Here is a 22301-nt window from a genome sequence, read left to right on the forward strand (position 1 = left end):
GACATTTGTTTTTATACTCTCAAAGGATTCATTAACTCTCACTCATTCAGACAGACCAGTCAAAGTGTACCATGGTAAAATCCTGTCTTCCCAAACAACTTTCCATCAAAGGTTCCCAATTCTCCATCCATGGTCATATAATCTTCACTTTATTTATTGAAAACCTTGCTTTGGACCACCACAGATGAAGATTTCTCTTTTATTTTAATTATTTTTTTATTTTACATTTGTTAGCTTAAAATTCCAGGTAGAAGGTCCCATTTTCAGATCCATCCATTTGTCCATCCAAAACCCTTTTCCATTTTTGCACATAGGACTGGGGTGTCACTTCAACAGTAGCACCATTTAGAGCCAAGGTTCACACCACCAGGTGGCTAGCCCTGCCACGGCTCAACTTCCATACCATACACTCACATGCACATTCACACCTTTGGCCAATTTAGAGTGTACAATCCACCCACCATCTATGGAATGTGGGAGGAAACCCACACAAAAACAGGAAGGACAAGCAGACTCCGTACAGAAGACATCCTAGATGAGAAAGAACTGAACCAGAGGACTTCTTGCTGTGAGGCAACAATGCTCTACGCTATACCTCTGTGTCATTTTCAGATGATCTACTGCTAATAGCTATGAGAAAAGACAATTAAGAAATTCATTTCTCCATTCTTACAGCCTTCAGCAAATCATTGGCTCCTTAGTTACTAACTGTCTACCAAATACTTCCAAACTATCTTCTTGTAATTCAGTCTACCCAGTGTCTAACCTCGTCCTCAGCCCTTAGTCTATCTCCTTTGAACAACCTATCCCTTTTGTTGCATCCTACAAATACTTATGTGAACTACTGACTCCTACCATTAACTTTCATCTGCATGCGGAGTTGACAATAATGAAGTAGGTCTGCCAAAATCTTCATATAAGTTTAACAAGTGTCTTTGTCCTTAAGTCTGTCTGTCATGCAGTCATGAACTCCCATTTGTTGACTTGTGTGTGTATGTGTATAACACACACACACACACACACACACACGTCCACAAAAAATATTGAAACATTACAGATTACACTTAAAATGATCTGCGGATTTATTATTATCATAGACAGAAGGCAACACCTTAGTATATCATTTACATTCTGATTACTGAAAGATCATCTCTCTTATCTGCTACTAAAACCTATAAGATCATGTACCTTGACTTCAACCCTCCCTCCACCAAATTCTTATCATGTACCAAACTTTACTGTATGATATCACACATAGGAATGCATGTGTAGTAAAGAAATGACCTTTCATCTTTGGTGATACTAAAAGGGACTATAAGAGACTATATTACGAGAAATCCCCACTACCTCCATTTCTTTAGATCACTCTTATAGAGACACCTCAAATCTGTGTAGATATTCTTACTGACATGCTATACCATTTCAGTACTTGTAACTGTAAACGTTTAGGTATAGGAATCCTCTTTGAACCCCACCATCTACATTCCAGTGCATGTGTATTTTTATATGCTTTACTCGTTTCTTATAAGACATTAATTCTCTTACCATTTATCCTCTGCACTGTTTCACACAATTCCTTAAATCCAGTCAAGTATTACTTTTCCTGTTTTGGAAATTCTGCACTACCAGCCCATTTTTCTACATTTTGCATTTAATTTATGCCTCCCATGTCAGTGAAAAGTTGTATGGAATATGTTGGTTTGTTTAGTCTGAGTTGCTCAGTATTGTTGCAATACTCTTCATTGCAGTATATTGCATTCTCTATTTAAGCTTTGCACACTTTCCTCTGGCTCAGGTCAAGGGTTCTGATCAACAGACCAGTCCACATACCCATTAGCGAATTTATATATATATATATATATATATATATATATATATATATATATATATATATATAAAGCAATAGATATATTGTGTGTGTGTGTGTGTATATATATATATATATACACACACATACATATGTGTATATATATATATATATATATATATATATATATATATATATATATATATATATATACACACACACATACATATGTGTGTATATATATATATATATATATATATATATATATATATATATATATATATATAGTGTGTGTGTGTGTGTATATATACATATGTATATACGTATATTATTTACATATATGTATACATATACATACAGATGGGGGAACTAAACATGGTCAAATCTAGGAGGTTTGCCCAACATATGTTTAATTGACACGGTTTTGTTGACTAAGCAGATGGTTGACAGGTGTGCAAGATCCCACAATTCTCAGGGTTTGGGGAATATATCTTTTCCCTGATATTGTGAGATGCCAGAGTAAGTATTCTTAGTGGGGGTGGAAGGTGTTTTTTGCTGTCTTTTAAATTTTAATTTTACATGTATCGAGATCAATACTTGGCGCATGCGTATTAATGTGATCAACATTTAGGTCTGTCAATAATTTACAATGCAGATATATAAACTATGTGTCCCCAGCATTTGACTGAATGTATGTTTGTTCAGCAAACATAGGGGTATGATTTTATGTCGACAGTACGGTACGGATGGGCGAATGGTAAATATTTTGATGGTACTGAATGTTGATACAGGTAAGTGGGGCGGGGGGTGAAAGCATGGGTTAGAGCTAGAAATGAGGGAAGGATGGGTGTTGTGTACTTCTGGATGAGTTTGTGTATTTTAGGGTGAGGGTAAGGGATAGGTTAGGGCAGTGGTTCCTAAACTTTTTTGATTCTCGGCTTCCTTGTTGAATCCAGGTTTTCCCAAGGCGCCCCCCCCCCCCCCGTCAAATTCTAACTAGTTCTTACAGTCTGCAATTCCATATCCGTGTGATAATGGGCACCCCATAGCTACTAGCACCCAGGGTTAATTAAACATTACACAGAGGATGACATAAAACTAAATGTGTTAACAGCCTCCAGCTCAAGTAGGTGAAAAAATAGGTATGACTACCTGCACACACGCACCTGCATAGCCAGAAAAAAAGAAAACCACTAATACACATTAAAACTATTACAAGATGACAGATTTCGCATTACAGTTACCACCTATAGGTCCAGAGCAGACTTCATGCACCACAATGTTTGCCAAATGAAGTGATAAAAAGATGCACATCTGTACTATAGACTACATCCCAGTAAAGGCATTTAATATATTTGCAGATATCTTGCTCTCAAAGAGGCACCAATTTTCTTTATCAGCATCCAACTCAGGTCTGTTACCTATTAACATGAACCTGAAGCAGAAAAAATATGTACAAACACAAATACACACACATCCTCGTTTTCTTTACTTTTAGATCCAATTATTTCGCTCACATTTAATTGGGAAGAGCTGCAAAAGTTAAAAAAGTGCTAGACACTGCCCCACATCCTGCATTCTCCTGAAATTCTAGGTGATTTAAAGGAATATTAGAAAATTCCTGAATGCTTTCAGAGCCTGTACTTTCAGGATAATACACATCTTCCTGCACTCACAGTTGTATGTTATGTACAGCTTCTCCTTCACACTGTTCTTTCTATTTTATTCTTTAATTTATCTTTGGTTCCTGCTAGAATACCTGAAGTACATGGTACTGTTAATATAAACATAGTGCAGTTGTGGCTATTACACAGGTTAAGCCTTTTGGATTTCAGAAGTAGAGGCTTGTGATTCGTGAAAGTGAAAGTGTGTTTAACTTAATAATTGTTCTCTAAATTCCTAGCTATACACTGAACAAACGTCCTCAACAAAATATGGAAATGGGCAAAATCCATATTGCTTTTCAGGGTAGTCATTACTTTCATGTGTGTTGGAGTACTTTTAAATACCATAAATTAATTGAATTTTCAACACGGTTTAACACAGGGAGAAAGAGCAAACACCTTAAAGATAAAGGATGCTCAAAAATGATATAAGGAAGGTTTCCCCTAAGTATAGGCTGCAAGAAATAGTTTTCCAGAGGCAGCCATGGAATTGAAACAGTGGCATTTCAAGAATGAGTGGGGCAGACATATCTTACTCTAACTGATTAACAAGGAAATACATTGTATCCATTAGGAAATAGGTGGGTCAAGTGATTTGCATATGTTCCTTATTATTTGTGCCTGGCCCATATTAGTTTGCGCAGTGGCAGTATCATAGCTAATGAGGTTTATCTGAGGCGTGATTATTGCTAATTGAAAACTAATCCCATGTTAGTTTGATGTGCAGAGGTAGCCCCTTGGTGAAAAACACCTGTAAAATGCTCAAGAGAAGAAAAGCATAATATTAGCCTCACAGCTACATAGTGAACAATTATTAAGTTATTATGCAAATCATTGCTATCAGAATTTTAAAAAGAAAAAAAAATGCATGGGCATTAAATTGCAGGCTGAGAACTAGCACTTTGGGCATAAAGGGAAGCAACTTGGTGCTTTGGCCACTAGCAGGAGGAGTCCAAATGTAAAAAAGAGTTCGTTAATGCAGTCTCAATTTTCACCAGCTTTATTTTTGCCAGTTGATGTATACTTGTTTGCTAGTTCATTGTTCATTCCTAGGCTTTGACCTTGACAGTGGCCAGTACATTTTTTAAAGAATTATTTTTAGGGACACTGATTTTTTTATTTTTGAAGAAATACTGGTAAATACAAACTTTAGACTCCCTGAGTATTGGAAAGACAGGAGATTTTGATATTTTAAGTCAGTGCACACTTTCAGTGTAACTTGTATTTCTTCTCACATTTATAGCTTATAAAACAATTATCTTGTTAGTGATATAAAAGAGAAAATGTACATATTCACTACTTATTTACTTCTGCTGATCAGTTTCATTAGGTTTATGATCCGTTGTCAACAAAAGCTGTTAGATTGTGCCATCCCAATAGTGTAGAGAGGTTGAGAGTATGTGTAACTCAAGTGTAATCCATCACTTTTTCTCCCAAGACTGTCTGTTTTTGATGGAATTAGAAGGGACAAAGCTAATTTTGTTTTATAACAATAAACAGTTTTATTAAATCATCATGTATTAGCCTTTAGTGCGACCGCAAAATAAACCGCGAACTAATAAGCTTAGTAACTAAGCTTATTAGTTTGTGGTTTATTTTACAGCTAAGCTCATTAGTTCACGGCACCCCTGTGAGGTAGCCGCGGCTCCCCAGGACACTGTGGCACACACTTTGGGAACCCCTGGGTTAGGGAATAGATGGAGTGTTATTTATGTGTGTTTGTGTGTCTGAATCTGTCTTGTATAGTGGCAGTCTTATGGGAAGGTTTTAATGACTGTAAGTTGAAGGGTTAGGGTTGGGGGAAGGGGCAGCATTAGAGTTAGCACCCATTACTAAGAAGGGCATCATTTTAGTCATCATGCAAACATCTTTTAAACATTCAATCAGAGGTAGACCATGAAGCTCTGAAAAGTGAAAAATGATTAAAATAACATGCAAGAGTTTCGAAATAAGTGCTACACTTTACAGGAAACCTTTTGTTTCACTAACTGAAACATATTCAAGTAAAATACTTTAATCTCTCAACATTTTTGTTTCTATGCATGTAATATAAAACCATGAGACTACCGAATGTTGGGATAAAGGAAATATTCCTTCACCCACAAGAAAGTGTGACCTTGGAGTCAGTATATATTGTAGCAGATGTGTGGAATGTAGGAGGCTTGTCCCTCTCCAGAAATATTTAGTTAGCTAATTTTTCTTAACCTGACAATTTGAGTTGTCAAGTATGACATTTAGTCAGTGAAGATTACTGTATATTATTCTGTGACTTGACATATATCAGTTTTGCAAAGGGTCCTAGTTAAATGTTCTCACACACACAGGGAAATAAAGTGTCATTGGGAGAAAAGGTGACTCCAGTTGAGATTTGTTTTTCTTTCCTTACATAAAACCCAGGTACAACATTGATACCTTTTTTCTTTTGTTATTACTCCAGTCACGACCCATTTTTTAGTCCTGGCAATGTATAGTACTTAGTATTATGGTGATATATAACATACGATAGAACCCAAAAATTCAGCGGGGGAATCCCTGTTCTCCTGTGCTATTTCCAAACTATGGAACAACCAAACACCATCCACCAGTCTATTCAAAGCCACTCTCAAGTCTCACTTAAAAATGCATTGGCTCTGCCCCTGCTCTAACCCAGACTAACAAAACCCCTAGCATATAAATACAGCACTATTTCTTTATAATTTAATCTGACACTAAAAATGCTTTATCAGCATAATTCTTATGGATCATTTACTTGTCACCTCAATTTGTAACAAGTCTAGTACTCAATAGCCATTGCATGTTTTTCTTTCTTACTATTAATCTACGTACTCTGCATGTTATGTTTTTTACTGTAAACTCATTTGCTATTGTAATATTTACTTATCTATATTTATGGAGCTTTTCTCTTCTGCTGAAAAAGGATCGGTGTCCAGTCGGAATTTCCTGGTAAACAAATGTAAATCAATAAATAAATAAACAAATAAATAAATAAAATGTATCCTGGTTTTGTTTAAGAAAATTGGCTTAAAAAGACAGTAAATGAAAAATGTTTGATCTGTGGTGTCTGCTTGTTATTGACCTGTTTATTGCTCCCACTCCATTTTCTTGTCACTTTAGATATTTTCTTGTTATCTTCTACATCTTCTTTAGCCTACTGTATTGTAATGCTAATTAAAATTTTCAGAAAAAAGCAAAGCTGATGGGAGTAGTTTAAAAATGTTTGCTGATTAAAAATCTTTCTGAAAAACAAAAGTTTGTATGCGTAGATTCCAGCTGTTCAAGACCATCTGTTTAACAAAACACCTTCTGATGGTCCTGTTAAACCATATTATTTATTTTTCCTGACCAAGACTATATTACCTGAGATTACACACTGGTGAGGGAGATGCCGAGTTAAAAATCTGTCTCTCCACCTTGTTTTATCAATCTGCTGAGTTAGTTTTAGATCCCTTGCTCTGGTATTTGAGGACTGTTTGATTTCTGAAGCTGTAAGAGATCCTGGACCACTGGGTACCTGATTGCTTGGAAGATAAGGCATAGGTCTCATCTGAGTAGCCTGTAAGACTAGAAAAGAGGGTCAATGTTTCTAGTCTTTTCTGGCAGTGCACAGATTTTAAATAAGTGATCTTTGTTAGGAACCCCTGTGGTCTTTCTAGCTGTCTGATATGTCTGGCGAGGTACATCCCATGGGGGTGTTGTATTCTATAATTGCTTTTATTAGGGCTGAATGCAAGGGGACTGGTGATAATCAGCTGACTGTAGAAGAATGACTTCCTGTCGACTGTTGCTAGTTGGTGGTTAGAGATGAAGGAATTATCAACCCAAATTTCCAGGTATCCAACTTTTTCTTTGTTTTCATTTTGAAGTGGAATCTTATGAATGCTATATGTTGGGGGATGGTTTGTCTACCAAATGTGATAATGTTGTATTTTTTTAGCATTTAATTTATACTAATTTTCAGTCAACTAGGCATTTACAAGTTCAAGTTCCTGTTGGAGGGCTTTTGTGTCAGAGGCAGATTTGACATTGACTCCCAGTTTGCAGTCATCCACAGACTTGGTTAGCCATAGGTCTTGCTTTTTGGTCTGTAGATCAGAAAAGTAAATACTGAACAAAAGCAGTTCCGCACTGACACTTGCAGGATATCAGGTGTCACCTTCATCTTCTCTGGTGCTGCCCTTGCCATCCACACTATGCGGGTTCTGTCTTTTAGCCAATTTACTGTCCATCTCAGCACATACAGATCTATCTGCAATCCCTTTAGTTTATTAATTATTATAGGGGATGTGTTAAATGCCTTGGTCAGACCAACATACGGTGTGTGTATAGTGTGACCACTATCAGCAGCTTGTGTCACCTCCTCAAAGAAGTTAACTAGGTTCTTTAGACAGGATCTACCTTTTACAAAACAAAATTGCTGCAGATCTAGTCTGATGAGATTTGTAATGTCAATAATATTCAAGTCTATAAGTGTTCCGTGTCCTTACATATGGGACTTAACAGGCTGCTGGGTCTATAGTTTCCAGGGTCAGTAGTAGGGCTGCCTTTATGGACTGGCATCAGAAGTGTTGTACACTATACTTCCAGGACTAAACTGGTAGCCAGACTCAGGTTAAATAGTTTATCATCAGGGCATGTTTGGTGGTGGCATTTATGAAACAGTTAGGTATATTAACTGATCCCATGCAGGAAATAATCTTAATCTTGAACAGCACTTTCAGAACATTCCTTTAGTGATGATGGTGGGGAGGGGGGGGGTTGAGAGCTACAGGAATCGTACAGCCATTGAATAGTCATCTCAGGGGTGACATTTGCACGTTATCACAGAACTGGAGATATGTATCCTTGAAGTCTTTGCATTCCAAATTTTTGGTTTCAGGTGCTTTAGATAGTTTGAGGAAAATGTTACTAGCTTATGTTCTGCCTTAATTAAAGAGGGAGTTACTAGGGAAGTTGTGCATGATGGTGCAACATCTATGAGTAGCATGTCAAAAAAATTGTCCTCTAGTGGCACTAGAAACAATATGGTCCACAGAAGTTTAATTTATTAGGTCTTAAAATGTCAGAACATACCCTACTTTGGTGGCATAGATACTCCAGTCAATTGATGGGCTGTTAAACCAGAATGATGGAGTTCATATTTATGGGAAGTTCATCCATGGCATTTAGAAAACTGACATGAACAGATGATAAACACCAACTCACACTAAACAGAATTAGTTTAAGTTCAATTTGTTGGTCTCTGGGAATCTTTCTAGATGAAATAGGGTCTTTCACAAACACGGGTATGCTACCACAGTTGCAACTGGGTCAGAAAGTGGCAGGCACTAACCCCAGTTATGGAGGAAGGGCTTCCTTGGCATTTAAACCAGGTTTCAGTGATTACACATATGCAGATGTCTTTCCAATGCAGGAGTGTCTCAATGCCAGGCAGCTTGTTGTTTAGATTTCTGGCTCTGAGCAGAGTCACCTTAATTTGTTCCTGTTTTCACAGTGATATGCTTGCTACACTGGAATGAGCATTAACTGAACTTTACCTATAAAAGGCACTATGGGGTAGAAGAGGCTTTAGCCAGTATGTGGATGCTTCTGAACAAGAGGTGCAAGTATGACTGTCAAGCATCTTGCTCCATGCTGATACATACAGGATCCCCCTAGAGTGACACACAGTATTTAGCCAATTGTTGAAGTCAGTTATCTTTTCTTTGTACCTAGATCTCATTCATGGAAAAGATAGGATTCCACTCAGTATCAGAGTGTTGTCTGCATTTATGATATGGATAAAGTGCAGACATGTCTCTCTGTACCTCCCTCAGGGATCCCCTCCCACCACATGCTCAACTACCATGTTGCAGTTATATGGTCTACTGAATGGGTTGAAAGGGTCCTTGAGATTTCTGAGATACTGGAACCTGAAACACAAGTCACTATCAACCTGTCTTTATCTAGCATAATGAAAGGAGAATCTGCATTTATAGGGTTACCAATCACTAAAATATTTTTGTTTGTGGAGTGGTCTGGTGTAGTAGAAATGAGACTTTTTCTCATGGTGACTCTTTGCTAACAGTGAGATATTATAAGCTGTGATGTTGTTTTTTGACTTTTGCTGAGACTTAATGTAAGTCCCAGACCTGTAAGGATAATGTGTTAAGGACTGGGTGCATAACATGTGGTGTGTTAGTGCAATGTTCACAGTCTGTGTTTAGTGCAGTGTTTACAGTCTCTCTCTCTTTTTTTTTTTTTTTTTTTTTTTTGAGTGAGGTCTCTGTATCTCTTAAATATTTACACCTCTGACAGAATTTTTGTGTTTGATAAGAGTTAATTATCTGTGAGAATACCACAGTTGCTACCCTGCTTCAGGATACATAATGTTATGAGGCTGACAGCATAAAGAAAACAAGTAGGTTGACCTTTCATCTTTCCAATTGTAAATAGAGCATCTGTAAATAAGTTAGCGACTGATGGTCTGTTGCGATAGTTACTAGCTAAGTGGTGGATGGTGTAGTTACATATGCATGCCTGTTTAAGTAAATATGTAGCTAGGGTATTTATGTGACTATGATATATCACAGCTTAGGAACCTTGCTTAACACAGTAGGGTTGAGCTATTTGTAGCAACTGTGGGCAAAGTTGTGCACTGTAGCACCACTAGGTGCTGCTACTTTTAGGATGTTTGGTGCATGGGTCTACTTACCAAGCAAATTTAGGTAAGCTGAATTATTCTAGGTAAAGCTACAACTGAAGGCATGAGTGAGTATGTATGCACAGCATGTTGTAGATATGTTGCGCTAAGTGCAACAATGCGCAATGCAAGATACTCAGGGGAAAATGAAAGATCCAATGAAAAATAGCTAAAGCTCTAACCAATAGTATTTATCTTCCAGAGAACTGCAGTAATTATCCTAATATCATTAGGGATATCCCCTATAAGCTGTAAATGCCTCACATACCTGGTCCAAAGCTGGTTGCATGCTACAAGTTTAAAAAGTGACTAAAAACTCAGTATTTAAATGCAACACTGATTAAAACACTTTACAACACTTAAAAACAGTAAAATCTGTAAAATCACTTCAGTTAATAGCTGTAACTTCAAATTGAGAGAAAACATAATACAAATATAGAAAAATGACAGAAGCCATTCAAAAGTGATTTAAACAGCTTGGTACAACACCAAAAAACACCAAGAGCCACTCAAAACTGATTTTAAGAGTTTATCAGCTTTAAGAGTGGTACAATGCATGTATATTCCAGTTTACCGGAAGCAAAATGGAGTCAAAATATCAGTTGCTTTTTAGCTTGTGCATATGAGGTCAACTTCCATGAGTCGTAGAATAAGACAACAATGGCTATTCTCTTGTGCAATATGAAATAAACAAGGAAGTTGAAACAGACAATGAATATCAGCTAAAGCTCTAACCAAAAGAGTTTATCTTCCACATAACTGGATTAATTACCATACTGCCTCTAAGAATAACCACTACAAGCTATAGATGACTCATATAGCTGGTCAAAACTCTCTGCTTATTACAAGTTTGAAAAGTGACTAAAACACTACAATTAAATGCAACATTAAATAATCTGCTTAGCAGCACAGAACCATTTGAAAATCAGTGCAAAAGCTAAAATCACTTCAATTAATAGCTATGACTTCAAAGTCAAAGAAAACACAGTAAAATGCAGAAAAAATGACAGAACTCTGTAAAAACTAATTTAAATAGTGAAGTACAGAACGGAAAACCACTTGCAAAGCAGTGCAAACAGTAAAATTACTTCAGTTAAGAGCTGTAACTTCAGATTTAGAGAAATCACGGTAAAACACAAAAACAATGACAGGAACCATTCAACACAGATTTAAATAGCTAGCCAATTTTATGTGCAGTAGAATAAATATACTTTCTTCTTTACTGGCTGTGAACATGAGTCAAAACATTTCTTTTATTTGACTTTAGTTTGTGCCCAGGAGCTCAGCTTCCAGGAGTTTTACAATTAGCCAACCCTCAAACACATGGGCAAGTTGAGTGTTTTATTAAAATTTAAAGTATATTTTATTACAGTTCTTAAAGATGCACAGGAGAAACTGGTACAAATTGATTCCATATTGTACCTTTTTTGTCAGAAAGGGAGACAAATACCTGAAGACTCTAGTGGATTCCTACCATCTTAACTACTGCGTAGCAGACATTTTTGAAGCTTGCTAGATGTAACAAAAGAAACTGAGGAAGAGGAAAGCACCGTTTTTAAAAGTGCATTAGTGCATTTTAAAGACCTGCAGTGCAGACTAGGAACCATAAATCCTGAAATTACAGAACATATGGAAATATCACAGGAGACAGACCAGGGAATATATAACTGAAATGCTAGTCTCTGAGAAAATAAGTTTACTGTCAAGTGGCAAGGAATTTTTAGATTTGTAGGATGAAATAAATGGAGTAAATATTAGGTGAGACAACTAGGAAAAGGAAACCAGAATAATTATATCACATAAATGTTCAGAAACCTTGCGGAGAAATTGACGTTTCTCTAGTATGTTTGCTTGCAGAGGAAGTTAAGGGTTCCAGATCCTGCCTTGAAATCAGAATAGGAAAGAATAAAAAAAATTCCAAAAAATGTGTAGCAAAAAGAAACAACCAAAGGCCAAGAATAATTTAACATGCTCCTGCTAAGTGCTTTGATCCAACTAATTGGAACTTCTTCAGAGCTGGAATTATCAGAGAAATCAGTTCCTTAAATACCTCCCACATCCAATAACATTCAAATAACCAGTAACATGATCAAATCAAATACAAAATTAAATACAAGTAGCAAATATCAAATTCCATCAATTTATAAAAAATAATATTCTAATATAGAGACACTAAAGTGATTTAAAGCCGCGGTGGTGCAGCAGTAGCCTTGTTGCCTCACAGCAAGAGGTTCTCCTGTTCGATTCTTGGCTGGAGTGCAGGGAGTGCCTTCTGTGTGGAGTCTGCATGTCCTCCTCATGGTTGGGTGGGTGTTTGAAAGACATGTGTAAAAGGGCGTGCCGTCGTCGAAGGTTGAACATCGAGCTGGCACCTCAGCATTTGTCAAAATCTACTGCCAATCATTTGCAGACCGGAGTTCCGCTGTGGTGACCCCTAACCAGGAAAAGCCGAAAGACAACAACAAGGGTTTTTGCATATTGTAATGTAAATATGACTATATATACGCACACAAAGTTATGTCACTATGAAAGATGTATACCCCTTGACCAAAATTTCAATAAGTTATCCAATATAAATACTATCCAAATAATACTTATAATAAATGTTGTGTCTTTTCGGCTTTTCCCAGTTAGGGGTCGCCACAGCGGAACTCCGGTCCGCTAATGATTGGCAGTAGATTTTTATGTGCCGAGTTGCCAGCCCTGATGCACAACTTTCAATGAAGGTACGCCCATGCAGAAGACACTCTAGCTGAGAATCGAACCGGACAGCGTCTTACTGTGAGGCGACAATGCTACCACAGCACCACCACCGCAATACTTATAATAATAATAAATAAAACTGTATATATAAAAATTTAAAAAAAAATGAAGATGTATGTTACAGAATAGGAAAGACATACGAATGAAATAAATGTGTACTTACGAATAAAGATGTATTTGCAGAGTTGATAAATATAACTGGTTTATTCTAGCACAACTTAGAAACCATGCCCAGTGAGAAAGTTAGTTAACTTGAAACTTGGAATCCCAACAGCAAGCATTTAGGGAAAAGATATATAAGAAATGTTTAAACTTACACATATACAAGAATTCCAAAGTGAGCGGTCTCGTTGTATTCTTCCTCAAGCTGTTTGGACCACTAAGCTATTATAATGATTTCCTGAAATAAAATAATATATCAAAACGTGATTCATGTACAATGCCCTTAGTGGATGAACTGATTCAAAAACTGGGCAAGACTTAAGGTTTCTGCCAGCTGTGACATAACCAAAGGTTACTGACAAATTCTATATAATCCAGAACCTAAGGAAAATTTGTATTTTCCACACCAGACTTTGTCTCTAAAGTCCTGTTTTTTTATTTTTCTCCAAAGAGCACCTGCAAAATTCCAAAAGCTGATGAACAAACTTCACAGACTTCATACCGCTAAGCAGTAGCCTTCATGGATGTTGTGGTACTAAATTCTGAGGAATGGAAAACCAGCTCCATAAAATCCAAGCCATTTTATATCCTTTGCATGAAGCTGGATTGACTACCAAGACTGCAGCCCAAAACTGCCACATTAGACTTTGATCCTTCAGCCTTTTAATTTAAGATTCTCAGCATCCGACAGCAATCACTCAAATCAGATGTCTGTCTTAGGCCATCAGGCCTATCAGGAACCAGTGCAACATGATGACAGCTGATCCAGGTAAATACATTGTTATTGAACTTGGAACACCTAGAACAGGGTGTGTTAAGAGAGGCTGAAGCAGACAGACAATTATTTCCATGGTCATTAATGGGAATTAACTGCATGTAGTAGCTATATCTGGACCACCTGTTAAGGTTAGACTTCACATCTGTGAGTTCAGAGAGGAAGCTCAGAAGAGTCTTCAAGGAGTAACAAGAAAGTCAGAATGTATCCCTGAAAGGAGAAGTTTGGAAGACATCACTGAAACCAAGCAGAGATAAAATATGTTATTCTTTTTGTTGAAGAAAGACGTGTGGAGTTGTTTGTAGTACATGGGCATGGGAAACAGTACTGAATGCTTTAAAGAGATCTAGGAGCACTGTGGATGCTAAGTTCACAGAATCCCAGGCTTGATTGACAGTTTTTAAGAATGAGAGTAGAGCTGATATGGTGCTATGTCCTGGTTGGAAGCCATGTTGGGTAGGGGTAAGAAGTTGGTTTTTAGTCAGAAAAGGCATAAGATGGAGGTGGATGCATTTTTCTAGGATTTTGGAGATTGGAGAGAGAAGAGCTATAGGGCTAGTGTTTTTGCCTCCCTTGTGGAGAGGTAGAATAAAGGCAGAATGCCAGAGTTTAGGGACATAGGATTCCTTTATAGATCTATTAATTAGGATACTAATTGGGAGAGCTGTACCATCGGCAGCAGACTTGAGAAAGGAAGAGGGGATGTTGTCAGGTGCATTGGAGCAGGGTTTAAGTTTGGATAGAAGTCTTTTTATGTAGTTAGTGGAGACAGGTTTAAGCTCAAACATAGGGGAGAAATTATCTGGGGACTTAGATGTGGTGGAATGTAGGAGAGATGGGTCATTGTTGGGAAAAGTTTTCGTTAGATCGGATATTGACTCTATAAAGAAAGAGTTGAATAGTGAGCTAATTCTAGGTCAGATTTACTTGGGTCCAGACAGGGGTTATTTTTGGAACCTGGGTTGAGGAGTGATTTCATGGAGTTCCAAAAAATCCTAGGGTTTGGGGATGGTTGGACTGGAACTTCGTGCTTAGTGTAGTAGGATTTTTTGTCTTTGAAGATTTCTTTTTTTGCAAAGTTACAGAGTTGTGTATATTGCAGAAGGGTTTTAGGAAGCTTATTCTTTCGGTAAAGATTCCAGGATTTGTCTCTTTGTTGTATAATTTGTTTTGTTTCTTTGGTCAGTCAAGGGGCAGTTATAGTTTTTATTCTGTTTTTCCTTGGTGGAGCTAGGGAGCCAAGGGGCAGTTATAGTTTTTATTCTTTTTTTCCTTGGTGTAGCTAGGTAATTTAGAGCATAGGAATTTAGGAAAGTAGAATTAAAGTGGTCTATGGCTTTATCAAGTGGAAGGGTGTTTAGAATGTTCCAGTTCATTTGTATGAAATAGTTAGAGAATGTTTTGGGGTCAAATTTACTAAGGTTGCGGGTCTGAATGTATTGATGTCGGTGTGGATGGGAGGTGGTTTTACAGTAAATGAAAGCTGGGAGGTGATCACTAATAGAGTCAGGGAGTGGATCCTGGGGAATTTGCTTTATTGGGTCTGGTGATGGAGTGGGTTACTTGAGTAAAGTTAAAGAGGCTAATGGACAAGGAGGGAATGGGACTGCTCATTTTATTCCAGTCGATGTTTACATCGCCTAGTATGTGAGTTTCAAGATTAATTTCGGGTGAGGCCCATTGGAGTATGTCTTCAAGGGTTGAGACCTTATTTCCGAGTGGGATATAAAGGGCAATGAGGCACACAAGCTTTTGTGATTATTAATTTTTAATAGACTGACTGTTAGTTCTGCACTGGCGAATTTAGGAATGGGGTTTGGTAAGGGAATTATGGTAAGTAGATTGGAATATATTAATGCAACACCTCCGCCTTTTTACTTTGGGCGGTCACATCTAAGAGTGTGAAATCTAGAGGGTAGGATTTCAGAGTCAGAGATGTGGGGTTTGAGCCAAGTTTCAGAGATGGCTACAATGTCAGGTTTTGTTATGAAGTCATCATGTAGTCCTTGGATTAACTCCTTCCATTTTCACTTACAAAGCATGACTTTTCATGTTTGCTCTATATGTGCATGGGCTCTCTCCTGGAACTACGGTAACAGATGAATAAATTAAAAAATATATTTATATTTGGAACTTTTCTCCCCGGGCCTACACTAAAAATGGGCTCCTGGCCCTGTTGCACATTCCCAGTATAAGAAATATAAAATAAAAAAATAAATCAATGAAATGGCTCTGTGGAAGTATAAAATGGCTTTGTGGAAGTTACACAACAAAACAATGCTTACAGTTTTCTTTTAAAGAAAAACATTTGTTCCTAGTGTTTTTTCACTTAACATGTTAAGTAAAAGAAAAAAAATGTATGTGTTTGTTACATATAATATTCCATCCAATTTACAAATTCTAACAAATCCATTTGTGTATATTAAGATTAGTCCACATAACGTGGATGATCACTGAGAATGCTACAGAGTCCTCAACAGCACTTATGCATTGAGACAAAAACTGCATATATGGGTTCTGTACATCAGATAAATGTAACTGTCAATGTTCATCATATTGATCACTGGTACAGCAGTCTTAGCATTGTGGGTTATATCTTGCCAAGGATACAAAAGCTGGCCAGCTTCTAAAGTTTTAGGGCACCTTCAATATACTCAAACTGTCTGGTAACTTGAGCTGAGCTTACTAAAAGACAAGTTTGGGTGCCAAGCTCTTCAGCGCTTTACTGACATTGAAAATTATGCTCTTCTGATGCTTTTGAGGATCAGCAGTCCACTTGTACTGTTCCTTTGCTGTGCAGACACATTCCCTTTGGAGAGAGAACTTCCATTCAATCATTTTTTTACTATTAATACTTTCCTCATCAGAAAAGTTATTTTAGAGCTAGGAGTTTGTATTTTAATAGACTGTCATGAAACTGTACTTTTAAACAGAAGTGCTCTTTTTTTTCTGTCAGTTTAAAAGCTGTTTAAAGTAACTGAAAACCATTTTTACTGTGAAAACAATGTGTTTATTTTACTTTGTGGGACTGCCAAAGTGTTTTATTTTTTACTGGCATTTCCTGTTTGTTTTCCCAGGAAAGAGGAACCATTTTCAGCTTGACCATGGAACAATTTGTTGGTCTCACAGTTGGTCCATCTTCTAGTCAAAAAAAAAGTAAAAGTTAAGCAAACAGCCTTTGGCATCACAGCAGGCTAGCAATTTGTCTCAGTCACAGGTGGGTGACTCTGCTGTGGCCATTATTTGTACCGCAGGCCACTCATCTTTTACCCTAGATCCCTCTGGACCAGGGGTTAGCCACACCTTCTGTGGAAACTGGGGTCTCCTCAGTGGGCAAGGAACAGCAACTCTTGTCAGCCCCGGGAGTGAGAACAGGGACACCTTTTCAGTTTTGTCAGAATATAGCTTCCCACCTCTGGGGAAGATGTGTTACCATTAATAACACTGATGGTCCATTTTTTTTCTGTCAAAAAGAAACAGAAAACTAAGCATGTATCTACTTCTCCTCACATTTCTTTAGACAAGAGTAGGTCTGGCTCAGAGTTTAATTCAGGCTTTTTATTCCTTCTTATACATTAGTTTCTGGTAAAAGAAAGATATCTCCTTTCCTGAAAAGATTCAAGATTCTGAAACTGGACAGGAGGATGAAGGGACATATACATAGTTTTCTCCTTAGATTTCTGATTCAAACTCAGAGGAGAACTCTGTTTATGAGACTATTTCTAGAGTGTACCAATGTTTTCAGTGGGAGCACACAGAGGGTTTCTAAGTCCCTCAAAAAATACTGAATTATTACTGAAGGAACTTCCAGATCCTGCACCCATTCCTCCTGTCCTGACTGCTTTGGAGGATGTGTCTCCTACTTCCTGCAATTTTCCAGCTGCACCTAAAAAGGCAGACGGGGTATAAAAAGTTCCTAGTTCTTTGATGTTTTTATACACCATTCCTAAACCTGATCCAGCAGTTACAGCTTTAGTTAGTCCCTCTGCTGCTAAACATTAAGTTAATTCCAATTCTACTTTTTCTGATAAGGATGGGAAGGTTATTGATAAGTATGGGGAAAATGTTTGGATATTCAGAATTTTGAATTTTCAGGCGCACATGTTCAGGTTTGCTCTGACTAATGGTGAAAGTATGAGGAATGTTTTATCTATAATTTCTTCTTGTGAGGAAAAATCTGCTTTAAATAATTTTAATTTATTCTACTGTTCAAGTTACCATTCATTGTATACTGTGTGCATACAACTCTGATGATACTTCTTCCAAGACTATGATCACTGGTACTCTTTTGAGTTTGTTTGTACAGATGTGCTCTCAGAACCTCCAAGATTATCCTCCTTTGTATACAGATTTCGTTTTTGGCCGCTGCTGCAGAGGTGGTCAAAAAAGTATGATGAAAGAGGTAAGCTGATACAGGGAATCTGTAACATTTTTCACCCCCCCCCCCTTTTCCAAGTTTTCCAATGGATTCTCTAACTCTTCTTCTAATTTTGGTAAGAAACAAAATAAACAGTCTTAACAAAATACATGTAGGCAGACATTTAAGATGAAATGGTAAGGGAGTTCCAATAAGAATTCTGGAGACTCCCCAGACCAAGGACAGTCCAGTAAGTCACAATGACTATTTAAGGGACTTTACTCCCCCATCTCACCCCGGCAGGCCCTATTATATTCTGGAAAGTCTGAATCGCCACCTCTTTGGCAACAGCCAGTTTCAAACAAATGTGTACTGAAGATCATTTATCAAGGTTACAGATGCCAGTAGGGTGAAATTCCTCCTTTCCAGTGATAATTCTTCATCCTCCAGACCAGACTCTTGTTTCCACCTGTATTTCAAAACATGCTGCCCAGGGAGTGATAGAACTAGTTTTCTCTTCCCAGATGGAAAAGGGGTTTTATCCAAGGATATTTCAGGAAGAGCATCTTACTTGCAGGCTCTTATGGTGAGTCAACCCTATCGCATTTTCCACAGGAACAGGAATTCTTTGAGAACTAATCCTTCTTTTATGCCTAAAGTGGCATCAGAGTTTACTTTAAGGCAAACTATCCAGCTCCTGTTTTCTTTCTTGCACACATAAATGAGGGAGTAAGGGTACTGTATACCCTGGATGTCCACAGACAACTCGGGTACTATCTTGACAGAACTAAATGTTTCAGATGTTTGGATCAGTTCTTAATTTCTTATGAAGGTAAGAAGAAGGGACAACCTGTGTCAAACCAGACTATTTCCAAATGGTTGTCTAAGAATATTAAATTTTGTTATACTCACCACAATGACTATTCTTGGCTTCATCTGTGGCTTTTTGGTAAAGTTTGGATTCCAGAAGTATTCCAGATTCTGCTACTTGGTCCTCTGTACATACGTTTACAAAGCACTATAAGCTTGATCTCTTCTTTAGGTCTACATCAGGCTTTGCAAGGAGCATTCTCCAGGGGCTCCTGGACTGATCTCCTTCCACCTCACAAATATAGTAGCTTAGGAGACTCTACCCATAAAGCTAAGGCTACTGCAGCAGTGATCAATGTGAAAAACATAATAACGTTGTGTAAGAGTGCTGTTGTGTAAGTAAACTTATCATAACAGTAGATGTTCAAATGATCACTGCTGCAGTAGCTACTCCCTCCCTCCATCCCCCTTGTTTTTTGGTGTGCTGTTTATGCCAGAGAGGGGGTTATTTTTTGTCATTCCTAGAATTGTGCTTTCAGGGCTTAGCTTCCCTCTCTCTGTTGGCAAGGAAGTTCTGAAGGGCTTAACACCCAAACTTGTCTTTTAGTCAGCTCAGCTCGAGCTACCAGACAGTTTGGGCACATGGAAGGTTCCCTGAAGCTTTGGAAGCTGACTGGCTATTATAGCCATGGCAGGATATAACCCATATAGCTAAGGCTACTGCAGCAGTGATCATGTGACTATCTAGTAGATTATAGGTTCCTAGGCTCAAAGGGGAGTTCTAAGCTAACAACCACAAAGGCCTTTTTAAGCCTAGCCATACATCCCAAATCTAAGCAGGGGCTTGGGAGATGAAACATTCACAAGCAGGAGTCTGGGAGATGAACCATTTACAGGCCGCCTGTGTCCATTAGAGACATAGGTGCCAAACCAGGGATGAATGTCCTGTTCCTCATCCAGTTTCCAAGTTACACTTGAATTGGGTAAGGGAGGAAGTCTGTTTGACATTGATGGTGAATCTGTTCCAGAGAAGAGGTAGTCTCTGGGATACATACTGGTCTGTGCAGTAGGTCCTATTTATAGCACAGCCAAACCTCAGGTCTTTAGAATGGGTAATTCTGGTGCTGTTTGTTTTGTGAATACATAGGAGGTCCATCAGGGTGGGGTCTGAAAATCCCTTGCATGCCAGGCATAGATATTCTCTCAACAGTCTGTAGGAGACAGAATACAGGGATAGGACCTTCAGGTAGTCTGCAAAGGATATAAGTGCTGCCTGTATTCTTTTAGTAAGGAAATGCTTTGGATGTTCCAGTTGTTGGATGTGCCTGGTTAGGAACATACCAAAGGGGGCATTGTACTCAATGATAGGTCTGATATACGCCGAATACAGTGGAACAATGACCTCCTTGGACCTAGATGCCATACCTTTGTTTATAAGTTGCACAACACAGAATGATTTCCTCACTACTGTAAACACTTGATGGTCAAAGGCTAGATTACTCTATGTGTGTTCCCGAGTCCATGACCACTGGGTCAGCTCTTAGTGGGGTGGTTGTCAATGCTGTAGTTACTGGGGTGGATGACTTCCTAAAGGATACTGTTATGCATTTCTTGGCATTAAGTTTTTGTCCATGGCCCTGACACCAGTTATTCATTTGTATCAGCCCTTCCTGTAAAACATTTGTGTCAGTGGGAGAGTCTATGACTGCTACTAATTTGCAATCATCTGCAAATTTAGTCAGCCAGAGGCCATCAATATTGGCTTTGATTTCAGATAAATAAATGCCAAAAAGGAGTGGTTCCTGCTCCTTTGCTTGTAACGTGACTCTTTGTAGAGGTGGCCTCCCCAAGTCTAACTTTCTGTGTCCTGTTAGAGGTGGCCCCCCCAAGTCTAACTTTCTGTGTTCTGTCTGTCAGCCAGCTTGGTATTGTATCAAATGCCTTAGCTAGGTCAAAGTAGGCAGTGTGAACAATTTTGCCCTCATCCATTGCTTTGGTGGCCTTCTCAAAGAAGTTCACAATGTTGAGTAAGTATGACCTGCCCTTGACAAACGCAAATTGTGTTGGGTCTAGTGTCTGGAGGTTTCTATCTATGTCATTTTTCAAGATAATTATTTCCATTGTTTTGCATACGAGACTAGTGAGACATGTGTAATCCTGCACTTTCCAGGGTCTTTAGGTAGCACATCTCTATGCAGAAGGATGACTGCTGTTCTCCATTCATGAGGCACAAAGCCTGTTTTGAGACTTCAGTTAAATAGCAATTCCAGGAGGGCTGCTAGGCTATGTTTTATGCTATTTAGAAGGTATACTGGGATATTTCTGGGTCTACTGATGCATTATTCTTAGACTTAGAGAGAGCATTAAGGACCTGTTCCCTAATGACAGTCGGGAGAGTTATATTTAATGGTATTTCCTGAGGGGAGGTTAAGGGGAAGAGCGGGGTAAAGTTGGAGCTGAATTTGCCGGCCAGTAGGTTTGCTATAGATTTGGGCTCAGTATAGTTGGCACCATTAACAATGAACTCTGCATACAATTGTGCATTACTTTTGAGGTTGCAGACATAGCTACAGAATGCCTTGTGGTTGTCCTTGGCCTGGGAGGCCAAAGTTACCGGAAAATCGGCTTTAGTAGACATTATTTGTCCTCTTGAGTTGTTTGTTTAGTTTGGTAAGCATGTTTTTATCCTGCTGGGTGCTACACCTCCTAATGTTTGCCATGATTTTCTTCCTTCTGTTATACAACCTATTGATGTTGTGATTCTACCAGGGCGGCTTGTTTTTTGAGTTAGTTTTGTACTTATTTCTGGTGAGTAGAGTTGCCTCTATGCAGCAATTACCATGTTTGTACAGGGTTTTGTGAACAGTTATGCATAGGCAGCAGTATTCTCAGGGTTTATAGGGTTTGAATGTTTGCCAAGTTATCACTTAATAATAGGAAATTAGCCTTAAGAGTAGTTCCTGAATATTCCCCAGGGTTATTCTTGGGTTCCAGGTTTTATTTTTTACTTCAAAGGAGACCATTCTGTGGTCTGACCTTACCAGAGAAGACGTTACACTAGGAAGTGTGCAGCACTCTCCCATATTAGTGATGATAGGATCCAGTATGTTTGCACCCCTGGTCAGTGTATTGATAATCTGCTCAAGGGAGTTTGTGTTTACAAAATTCAGAAATTTCTGTGCCTGTATTTTGGCATCATATATAATTTCCAGTTAATAATGGGGTAATTAAAGTCACCCATGAATATGGTATTGGGTTTGATGGTGAGTGTTTCCAATAAATTT

The 22301-nt window shown here is 38.2% G+C and overlaps 1 protein-coding gene and 1 pseudogene across 1 annotated transcript in view; one reads left to right on the plus strand and one right to left on the minus strand.

The window, feature by feature from the left end:
• The window catches only part of PRR7 (proline rich 7, synaptic), a 371510-nt gene that overhangs the window by 319539 nt on the left and 29670 nt on the right, over window positions 1-22301 (minus strand). The gene's annotated exons all lie outside the window — the stretch shown is intronic.
• LOC122800583 lies at window positions 4104-4251 on the plus strand (annotated as a pseudogene).

Source organism: Protopterus annectens, chromosome 4.part0 (genome assembly GCF_019279795.1).
Source record: "Protopterus annectens isolate FY-2018-M chromosome 4.part0, PAN1.0, whole genome shotgun sequence".
NCBI lineage: Eukaryota > Metazoa > Chordata > Ceratodontiformes > Protopteridae > Protopterus > Protopterus annectens.